The 12,020-nt window shown below is 41.0% G+C and overlaps 1 long non-coding RNA gene across 2 annotated transcripts in view; it reads right to left on the bottom strand.

Annotated features, from left to right (window-relative positions):
* Window positions 1-12,020, bottom strand: part of LOC125464351 (uncharacterized) — a 60,920-nt gene that overhangs the window by 19,184 nt on the left and 29,716 nt on the right. Inside the window, exon 6 of one of the 2 annotated variants that reach the window (XR_009447279.1) lies at window positions 4,938-5,448. The exons of the other annotated variant lie outside the window; for it this stretch is intronic. This is a non-coding gene — a long non-coding RNA (uncharacterized LOC125464351). Of the gene's footprint in view, window positions 1-4,937; window positions 5,449-12,020 lie in introns of those variants that run through there. 2 annotated transcript variants of the gene reach the window in all.

The raw sequence follows: 12,020 nt of genomic DNA, 5'->3' as shown, positions 1-12,020 counted from the left end.
TGTATCTATGGATAACACAGTGTGGAGTTGGAAGAGCACAGCAGGCTCCACACTGTTATCTCTGACTCCAGCATCTGCAGCTCTTGCTATCCTCGTGTATTCTTGGAACAATCTATCATCTTTCAGAAGTGAAACATCGAAAAAGCGTACAAGAGAGGAGAAAAGAGAAAACGGTTTTAAGTATTTTGTTTATTTCTGTCAACAGAAAAGTTATCAACATGACTGGGACCCGGGTTCAATTTTGCCCTCGGGTGACTGCCTGTATAAAGTTTGTACATTCTCCCTATGTCTGCATGGGTTTCAGCGATGTGCAGATTAGGTGGGTGAAAATGGCATGAGTCTGAGTGGGATGCTTTGCGGGTTGATGCAGCCTTGTTGGGCTGAAGGGCCTGTTTCCACACTGTCTATCTATCTATCTATGACAAAAGTGCTGCAGCCCTACCTAGACCATCTTGACCACCATTTTAATGTCTACAGTAAATGGTAAATTAGGGCTGAGTCAGCACAGCTTTATCAAGGGGAGGTCACACCTGACAAATCTGTTAGAATTCTTTGAGGAGGTACCAAGTCAATTAGACAAAGGTCAGTCAGTGAATCTGATCCATTGAGATTTGCCGGAGGCTATTGACAAGGTGCTGCATTGGAGGCTGCTAACTGAGAGCCCATGTGTTACAGGCAAAGTATTGGCCAGGGGAGAGGGTTTGCTGACTGGCAGAAGACAGAGAGTAGGGATAAAGGGGTCTTCTTCAGCATAGCAGCCAATGGCTAGTGGAGTTCTGCAGGGGTCTGTGTTGGAACCACAATTATTCATGTTATACATTAATGATGTAGATGAAGGAATTGAGGGCATTGTTGCTAAGTTTTCAGATGATTAAAGAGGTAGATGGAAGGACAGGTAGTGTTGATGAAGTGGGAAGGCTGCAGAAGGGCTATTACAGGCTAGGAGAGTGGACAAAGGAGTGGCATGTGGAATACAATGGGGGAAACTGCGACATTATGCAATTTTGTAGGAAGAATAGAGGCATGTACTATTTTCTAAACAGGAAAAGGCTTCTTATATCTGAAGCAGAAAAGGACTTAGGAGTCCTAGTGCAGGATTCTCTTGAGGTTAAAATGAAGGTTCATTTGGCAGTGTTCACATTCATTTCAAAATGGTTAGAATGTAAGAGCTGGGATGTATTGCTGAGGCTATGTTAGGCTCTGTCAGACTGCATTTGGAATATAGTGAGCAGTTTTGGGCCCTGTATATGAGGACTGATATGTGACATGCAGGTATTAGTGGGTGGGCCCAGAGGAGGTTCACAAGAATGATCTCAGGGATGAAGAGCTCATCCAACGAGGAGTGGTGAAGACTCTGTCTGTACTTTTTTTTATAGAATCCCTACAGTGTGGAAACAGGCCCTTCGGCCCAACAAGTCCACACTGAACCTTGGAGCATCCCACCCAGACCCATCCCCCTATAACCCACCTAATCTACACCTCCCTGACACTACGGGAAATTTAGCACATAATCCACCTAGCCTGCACACCTTTGGACTGTGGGAGGAAACCAGAGCACCCAGAGGAAACCCATGCAGACACGGGGAGAATGTGCAAACTCCACACAGACAGTCACCCGAGGCTGGGATTGAACCTGGGTCCCTGGTGCTGTGAGGCAGCAGTGCTAACCACTGAGCCACCGTGCCGCCTCATTTGATGGAGTTTAGAAGGATAAGGGGGTCACTGGTTCAAACTTACAGAATACTGAGACATACGGATACAGTGGACATTCAGAAGATGTTTCCATTAGTTGGAGACACTAGGAGCCAAGGGTACATCCTAACAGTGAAGGGACAACCCTTTGGAACTGAGGTGAAGAGGAAAGTCTTCAGCCAGAGGGTGGTGAGATCTATAGAACTTATTAGCGGGGGAAGGCTGTGGCAACCTAGTCATTGAATATATTTAAGACAGAGATAGTTTCCTGATGGGGTTGAGAAATGTATCAACCATGATCAAATTGCATTGGGCCAAATGGCCTAATTCTGCTTCTGAATCTTGTGGTCTTGTGGTTTTTTGATTTGTCAGGACCAGCAGCTAAGGGAAATATCTGTCTCTCAACTCATGCTTTACCTTAATAAAATCATAATCCAAAACTAGCAATGTCATCCACAACAGTTTTTCTTTTATCATTTGTCGGGTGGCACAGTGGGTAGCACTGCCGCTTTGCAGCGCCAGGGACCTGGGTTTGCTCCTCGCCTCGGGCGCCCGTCCGTGTCATGTTTGCACATTCTTCATGTGGCTGCGTGGGTTTCTTCTGGGTGCTCCGGTTTCCTCCCATTGTCCAAAGATGTGCAGGCTAGGTGGATTGGCCAAGCTAAATTGCCCCATAGTGTCCTGGATGGATTATGTGGGCTATAGGGGAAAGGGTTAGGGGAATGGATTTGGATGTGTTGCTTTCCGGAGGACTCGTGTGGACTTGTTGGGCAGAAGGGCCTGTTTCCACACTGTGGGGATTCTATGATTCTATGATCTGGTTTATAGAGCTATAGAATCTCATATATGGAAGCAAACCCTTCAGTCCAACTCATCCATACTGACCAGGTTTCCAAAACTAAACAAGTCCCATTTATCTGCGTTTGGCCCATTTCCCTCTGAACCTTTCCTGTTCATGCAGCTGTCCGAATGTGTGGTAAATGATGTAACTGTACATGCAACAATCATTTCCTCTGGCAGTTCATTCCACACACAAACCACCCTCTGTGTAAATAAGTTGGCCCTCAGGTCTCTTTTAATTCTATTTCCTCTCACCTTAAAATTGTGCCCTCTAGTTTGGAACTTTTCAACCCTAGGGGAAAGTCTTTTGCTATTCACCTTATCTATGCTCTTCATGATGCTGTACTGATTTTGGGTTCAGGACAGACTGGTCAAGGAAAAGGCAAAACCAAAAACCATCTTCAGGCTTTGATTTCAAATTAACATGAACTGTTATACATTTATACTATACATTGGGAATCTTCAATATGCCCGGTTCCAATCATAGAGGAGCTTCAGGTGAGGACCTGTGCTCATGTATGTCCTCCAGTCTAGATTGTTGCAGTCTGGTGTTTATTCAGAGAGTGTAGTCTAGTGTATTCTAACTCTTCCCACACTGTGCCATTCACACACAATGATATGCAATTTCATGACGAATTTGCTCTAGTGCCCTGATCCCTTGCACAACCCTCCACAGACTTTATTCCCCTTGTCACTAACTGATTTACAGTTATATACATTCTCAAATGGATCGTTGAGATTATTATGTTTTTTTACCACGTTTCTTGCATATTTCTCTTTATCTCTTTCTCCTTTCTTCAAGTCTTTGACTTGATTCATCTGTTTCAATAGGTAGATCAGAAAAATTTCTGACTAGATATAGAAACACTTGATGTCAAATTTGTCATTTCACATTTTTTCTGCTGGTTTCCATTATATCAGAGATTGAATCAGTCTGGCTGGAGGAATATGCGGTGATTTGGCTGGAGTGTATAAGAACTACAAGATCATTATACACCTGTTCAATCATTAGCATCAGGTGCCATTATGAGCCCCCCGAGGAAGAAATTAAATAATCCATTCACACAATGTTGTTTTTTGTTAAAAGTTCCCATTCAATATTAATGTGCGGTTCTGTGTTCTGTACCAAGGCACAAAGGTACGTGCTTAGCTGGGCACCATTTGATTTGTTGCTTTGGTATGTTCTTGGTATGATGTAACCACTTTTGCTACAATGAGTATATTATCAATGAAAGACTAAAATGTTGTGTCTTCACTGATGTTGAGTTTTGGAACCATACCTGTGACAAAATATTATAGAATTAAATTGCTTAAGATTTCACCATTGATGTTGTCACATTTGATATATCATTCAGCTGAGAGTTCTGTCTCTCCTACACAGATGATTTATTGCGCTTTAAATAATCAACACACCTTCTGTTGAATGTTTAGCATTAAATGGAACATTTGTTCTTTGGAGAACTTAACGCTCAATGATCAGTTTTCTAGAATCTTTATCTACTGTTCATCCTTGAATTAGATCCTGCCTTGAAATAACTTGTCAAGTGATTCATTTATCTATGAGGGCAATGACAACTTTGTGACAAATTAGTCATTCTTGTATGTTTCCAGAGCTGTACATGCAGATAATTAATGAAACTATTTACAAAATCTCTTGGAAGTTGATATCTCCTTTTGAAGTGTGATCTTACCAGTGTTCTTGAAGTGCATTATTTAACAAAAACTACTATGAGGCCGTCAAACATAATTTGCTTCTCATTGATTATGATTTAGTGATGTTGCCATGTGTATAGAGAAGTGTGCTAACCTGTTCCTCATTTGTTTGATTTCCAGTGCTGAAGCTGTTTGAAATCTTAGGAATTTTGCTTTGCATGTCTGCCAATTTTCTGACCTATCCAATGGATGTCTTGAGTTTAGCTAGAAAGATTGGTTCCAGAACAAGAACATAAGAACAGAACACAGCACAGTGAGTATTGTTGCATTGATGGATTGTTAGCAGGCTCTTGTGGTTTTTGATCCTTTTCTTGATTTTGAAGATGATTGATTAGGATGTTGATCCCTTCATGATAGAATAACTTTGTTGCCTTATCAATTAAAGTTGTTGTTGAAGCTGTATCACAAGTATAGTTGTAGTATTAAAACTAAAAGTTGTTGAAGCGTTCTGCTGTTCCAAATGTTTTCTATGTGAAGTTCCATTTTTCTTTATCAATATGATGCCTTCAGAATGATGAGTGGAGCAAAAATGGCTGAAGAATATCCAAAGATCTGTGATAGAACTTTCTCAAAATGGCTCCACTCAAAAAATAAATGAAGTCTGAGTGTATCAAAGATTTCTAACCACAGTCATTTGTGACAATTTTTTATTGTGTCTGAAAGATTTTAGCAGCAAAACATTAGCACTGAGTAAGTCATTTGGGATTGTGTTAGCACACTGTTAGAAGTGTTCGCTCTCCTCCTCAGCCTGATATTTTTGGACGGAAATGAAACTTTATTTTCCCTTCCTCCCAGGGATCAAATTTGCTTTCAGATTCTGGTAGGTTTTTCCTTTGCATGTGCTCAGTTTGGAAGTGTCCCCATTAGCTTTTTACAGGCCTCTCACTGCTTTCACTCCTGTATTAAAGACTTGTTTCCCCTATTACTGGCCGTAAGTAATTTTCTGACACTTTGCATTCTGCTGGTTTCCCTGTAGGAGCTTTCTATTCAGAAATACTTTCTTCTCAGTGGCTGCACCCTGCTCTTAAAGCTGTACCAAGGATTTCTGGAAAATGATTCTTTGAATCCTTCTCTTCTCCATTCCGTCTCTGGTCTGGTTTCTGATTTTCATCGTTGCAACAATTTTCTAAACAATGTATCCAGTAGCATCCACCATCTTTTAACATGTGGTTTGACTCCAATGGAGTTTGGGTTCAAGACAGGCTGGTCACAGAGAAGGCAAAATCAAGGACTGTTTGCAGGCTTAAACTTCAAAATGGTACTATTTATTATACGTTAATACTTAATGTTATACATGGTCATATTATTGCGTAAGTTGAAACTTCGTTTTAAATTTGACCAGTCAGCGTCAACATGTCTGGTTCAACATTTAAGCAGAGCCTAGAAATTAAATGTCAATCATCATTAACTGGTGCATCTTCCATGGCAGCGCTTCTACCAATCTAAGTCCACTTACCAAGCAATCAGCACTGTATTAAATCAATGTTGGTTTTCCCTTTAAATAAGTTTTCTTGTGATTTCGCCTGATGAGTGCAAGATAAAAACGTTTGACAAATTCAGTTTTTTTCTTTGTCAGTACTAAAGTAGCTACAAGAAAGCAAGTTGTGGGTGGCTCTTTCAATGAGCCTACACAAGCTCATGCATCAAAAAGCCTCCTTTGATACTGTGTGATTCTATGGTACTGTGCAAAGTTATACTGACAAATCTCATTCTACCCCCTTTCTCACGACCACTTGCTATCCACAAATAAGAATCGCCAGGTATTTTCCCTTCCCTCTAAAAGCAAAGACATGGAGATCAATTGTAATACCATAAGGAGTTGAGTAAGCCACACAAACTGGGGTTGAACCTAATTCCTTCTGGTCCATGTGACTTAATACAATAACAGGTGGTGCAAAAATGCACACAGTGATTTTTCTCAGAATCCTGAATTTTTATTCAGAGATTCCAACACAATTAAAATTGCATTTACACGACCAACATCAGCCTGGTGCACAAAATAAACCTTATCATCTTACTAAATCTACTCTCCCTTTGTTACTTTTATTCTCATGTCAAAATTACGTCATATTCATCACATTAAACATTGACTAGATTTTTTTAAACCGCCCTTTTGGGGAAAAAGGACATTCGAGCATGGCTAGGATTGTTGCTGAGGATCAGGTGATTTTTGAAACTTCTGCAAAGATTACCTCATGTCTTCAGAAAGTTGTTAATTAAAAGACCTGTGAGGGAGCTTCACTTGAATGGACATAGAGTCATAGAGTTGTACATCTGTGACGACCAGATATCCTAAATTAATCTAGCCCCATACCAATATGCAAACCATTTTGTGGAATTCGCACCTGCCAATGTTTGTGGACTTGCTTAAAACTCTGGATAATTAGATCTACTGTCTCTTACCTCCTCTAAAGAAGAATACTGGTCACAAATTTATAAGCACTGAAAATCGATCTCTTCAAGGGAATCCGACAATAATCCTGATGTATGACTCAGGCCATTCAAGCCACTCAAAACACCCTTCCAGAGTAAATGATTTCCTTCCAGGGCTACAACTCATGCTTTTTCTGAGTACAAACCAAAAAGTAAATTATGGCATATGTTTTTGTCTATGACTTGTTAAAGTACCACAATCTTTAACTGTTGCACTTTTTCTCAGGTACGTGTGAAAGAATACAAAATGATTGACTTAGCATCAGTCTTTTAGGTGAACATGTGAAGGAGTAATTCCTTTTGTTCTAACGCACGAAAACTTCTTGTTAGCTATTCGAATTGACCACACGCTCAGAGGTTAAATAACCTATGTATCTGCCTTTTCAACAGCGCATTTGAGTCTCCTCTCATCCCTGTGTGTAGCACTTGGAGAGATGTCTTAGTAAAATGGCAGCTTATTACAACAAGCTTTTGATTTTTCTTTGTAAACTTGGCAAACGCAGTTAATTTGTCAAGTCAACATTATATTTAAATATTCAACAGCTTTTCCACCCTGGAAACATTAAGTAGAAAACTTTGCCTAATTGCACGGTTAAGAAGCATTAATATCTGGGTTGATACTCAAATAATCATTCAGCTTCAGTGCACATATTTTCCTCAGTGATATATAAAACGTTCTGCTCATTAGTGCTGTTTTCAGAGATAGACAGAATTTTATGCTAGCTTTTACAGATGGATAGATAAGGTCCACATTATCAGCATAAACCAGACAATTAACATAGTGGCCACCAGCATCTCTTTGCACAGCAGTTTCTCATAGTGCTACATCAAGGTCATGCACATAAGCATCAAACAACATGGCTGAGGGAATTTTTCCCCCTTCACTTTATGCAGGGGGTAGATAGGAGAAAGAATTGATAAAATAGGAGATTCAGCATTTTAACAGGCTCCAGTATATCTTGACCCGCTGCACATTTGACTGTGTTCTGCTGTAAAATTAGCCTGAGGTTCTTGACTTTAGTGAGTAAAATTATAACAAGACCAATAAATAACTAGAAATGAAATAATGTGTTTGTTACTAAGTCTGGATTGTTTTTTGCAATATTTATAATTTTTCATGAGAACTACTGAAAGATTAGAGCTGTATTCATCTTTCAGCATGTTATTAGGAAAGAAGAAAGAACCGACACATATATAGTGTCTTTAAAGATCAGTGATGGCCAGAAGTGTTTCACAGCCAATGGGATACTCATGAAGTGGAATCACCATTGTAATGTAGGAAAAGTGGCAGTTAAATTGCACATAACAAGGTCTTTCAAATAGCAGAGATAATGGCTAGCTAATCTGTTTTAAGGAGATAACAACAACTGCAGATGCTGGAGTCAGATTCAATACAGTGTGGAGCTGGAGGAGCACAGCAGGTCAGGCAGTATCAGAGGAGCAGGAAAGTCGATGTTTCAGGTTTACACCCTTCATTGAGACAAACGCACCAACTCCCATAGCTAAAATGTCTTAGCACTAACGTCTATTTCTAACCTAAATAAAAACTGAAAGAACTGCAGATGCTGTAAAACAGGAACAAAAACAGACGTTGCTTGAAAAGCTCAGCAGGTCTGGCAGCATCTGTGAAGGATAAAACAGAGCTAATGTAATGGGTTCAGTGATCCTTCATCAGAAACGGACCCAAAACACTTTATCCTTCACAAATGCTGCCAAACGTGTTGAGCTTTTCCAGCAACTTTGTTTTTGTTCTATTTCGAACCTACCAACTCCCATTGCTAAAAGCTTACAAGCCCTCTGCTTCTTCCTCTCCCGCAGGCTCAACAAAACACCCTCCACCAACACCCTCATCTGCTTAGCAGAACCTGTCCTTACCCTGAACAGCTTCTCCTATAAGTCCTCCAACCTCCTACAAACTAATGGGGTTGCTATGGATACCCATAAGGGTCTAAGCTATGCCTACCTCTTCGGAGGATATGTGGAACAGTCCCTCTTCTGCTGTTACACTAGCACCATCCCTCACCCCCTCCTCCGCTACATCGAAACTGTTATCAGTGCTGCCTCGGGCTCCCATGAGGAGCTTGAACAGTTCATCAACTTTGCTAACACCTTTCTCCCTGACCACAAATTCACCTGGACCATTTCCGATACCTCTCTCTCCTTCCTGGGCCACTCTGTCTCCATCTCCAGTAAATGTCTCAGTACTGACATCTACTTAAAACCCACTGAATCCCAAAGCTGCACGAGTCCTGCTGAAGGGTGTGAACCCGAAATGTTTACTTTCTTGCTCCTCTAATGCTGCCTGACCTGCTGTTTTCCTCCAGCTCCACATTGTATTAACTTTAATCTATCTTAATGCCATTGCTTGAGGGATAAGTATGAACCAGGTCACTGGGAGAAAGGCTAGGGAATAGATTGAGGGGTAGAACATTTTTTTGAATGCTGAAGAACAACTTAGAGTTATTGAGTCATAGGGGTATGCAGCACAGAAATAGACACTTCTGTCCGACTCATCCACGCCAACAGATATCCCAAACAAATCTACTCCCATTTACCAACATTTAGCACATATCTCTCCAAACCTTCCCATTCTTATTGTAATCATACCAGCCTCCACCACTTCCTCTGGCAGTTCATTCCATATATGCACCACCTCAACGTGAAAAGTTGCCCCTTAAGCACCTTTTATATCTAACCGTCTCACCTTAAACCTCTGCCCTCTCGTTTTGGACTCCCCTAACCCGAGGAAAAGACCTTGTCTGTTTACCCTATCCAAGCCCCTCATGATTTTATACAACTCTGTAAGGTCAGCCCTCAGCCTTCAATGCTCAAGGGAAAATAGCCCCAGCCTATTCAGCCTCTCCCTGTAGCTCAAACCCTCCAAGCTGACAACATCCACCTAATATTTTTCTGAACCCTTTCTAGTTTCACTAAATCCTAGCAGGGAGACCAGAATTCAATGCAATTCTCAAAAAAATGATTGAACCAATGCCCTGTACAGACACGTGTCTTCCCAACTCTTATACTCAATGTACTGTCCAATAAAGGCAAACACACCAAACACCTTCTTCACATTCCTACCTACCTGCAACTCCACTTTCAAGGAACTATGAGGTTCATAGTTCCTGCATTCCAAGGTCTCTTTATTCAGCAGCAATCCCCAGGATCTTACCATTAAATGTACAAGTCCTGCCCTGATTTGCCTTTCCAAAATGCAGCGCCTCACATTTGTCTAAATTAAACTCTATCTGCCACACTTCAGCCCTTTGGCCTATCTGATCAAGATCCCATTGTACTCTGACGTAATCCTCTTTGCTGTATATTACACCTCCAATTTTGGTGTAATCTGCAAGCTTACTAACCATACCATAACCATATTCATGTCCAAATCATTTGTAAAAATGATAAAAAGCTGTGGACCCAGCACAAATCCTTCTGGCACACCACTGATCACATGTCTCTGGTCTGAAAAGCAACTGTCCACCCTCTGTCTTCTACCTTTGAGCCGGTTCTATATCCAAATGGCTAGTTCTCCCTGTATTCCCTATGATCTAACCTTACTAAACAGTCTACCAAGAGGAACCTTGTCAAACACCTTACTGAGGTCCATATAGATTGCATCCATTGCTCTGCCCTCATCAATCCTCTTTGTTACTTCTTCAAATAACTCAATCAAGTTAGTGAAACATGATTTCCCATGCAGAAAGCCATGTTGACTATCCCTAATCAGTCCTTGCCTTTCCAAGTACATGTAAATCCTGTCCCTCGGGATTCCCTCCAACAACTTGCCCACCACCAATATCAGGCTCACCGGTCTATACTTCCTTGCCTTTTCCTTATCACCTTTCTCAAATAGTGGCACCACGTTAGCAAACCTCCAGTCTTCCTTAAACTCGCCTGTGGCTATCGATGATACATTTACCTCAGCAAGGAGCCCAGCAATCATTTCCCTCAATTCCCTCAGAGTTCTAGGGAACACCTGATCAGGTCCTGGGGATTTATCTGCCTTTGCGTGTTTTGAGATATCCAGCACCTCCTCCTCTGCAATGTGGACATTTTTCAAGAAGTCGCTGTTTATTTCACCACATTCTGTATCTTCCATATCCTTCTCCACAGTAAACACTGATGCAAAATACTCATTTAGTATCTCCCCCCATCTCCTGCGGTTCCACACTTAGGTGGCTTTGTTGATCTATAAGGGCCCCTATTCTCTCCCTAGTTCCCTTTTTCTTCTTAATGTATTTGTAGAATCCCTTTGGATTCTCCTTAACCCTATTTACCAAAGTTACTTCATGTCCCCTTTTGCCCTCCTGATTGCACTCTTAAGTATACTCCTACTGCTTTTATACTCATCTCAGGATTCACTCAATCCCCTGCTGTCTATACCTAACATATGCTTCTACCTTCTTCTTAACCAAAACCTCAATTTCTCTCATCATCCAGCAGTCCCTACACCTATAAGCCTTGCCCTTCACCTTAACAGGAACATACTGTCTCCAGAGGTAATAGGAACTGCAGATGCTGGAGAATCTGAGATAACAAGGTGTAGAGCTGGATGAACACAGCAGGCCAAGCAGCAGCAGAGGAGCAGGAAAGCTGACGTTTCAAGCCTAGACCCTTCTTCAGAAGGAGGGTCTGAAGAAGGGTCTAGGTCCAAAACCTCCGCTTTCCTGCTCCTCTGATACTGCTTGGCCTGCTTTGTTCTTCCAGCTCCATACCTTGTTATCTCATACTGCCTCCAGATTCTTGTTATCTCATTTATTACCTATGAACATTGTCCCCTAATCAACATTTGAAAGAATTTGCCTAATACTGTCAAAATTGGCCTTCCTCCAGTTTAGAACTTTAACTGTTAGATCCTGTCTATCCTTTTCCATCACTATTTAAAAACTAAAATAGAATTACAGCCACTGGCAGCAAAGTGCTCCCCCACTGACACCTCAGTCACCTGCCCTGCCTTATTTCCCAACTTGTAGGGTCTAACAAAAACATCGTCAATTGATTTGGAAATCTATAACAATAGAAAAAAATATGAACTGACTGCATCCATAAATTGCTCAGAGAAGACTAAAAGAAGTCACAAAGTCGCAGGTATACAGTACAACAATGGCCTATTTAATATAGTAGCCATATTGCTTACGAGTAATCTATTTCACTATAAGGGAAATAGCTATTTGAAAAAGGAGATGCAAATACAAGTGGGTAACAGCAGACAAATTGCAGTCATTTGTTTCACTTTTATTCTAATCACGGATAAACTACCACTTCATGCTGTGGCAAGAATCATCATGATGTGAAGCTGTAAGAGTATAAAATTTGTAAGGATATATGTGCAGAAAAAA

Source organism: Stegostoma tigrinum, chromosome 26, assembly GCF_030684315.1.
Source record: "Stegostoma tigrinum isolate sSteTig4 chromosome 26, sSteTig4.hap1, whole genome shotgun sequence".
NCBI lineage: Eukaryota > Metazoa > Chordata > Chondrichthyes > Orectolobiformes > Stegostomatidae > Stegostoma > Stegostoma tigrinum.
This window is presented reverse-complemented; position numbering and strand designations above follow the sequence as displayed.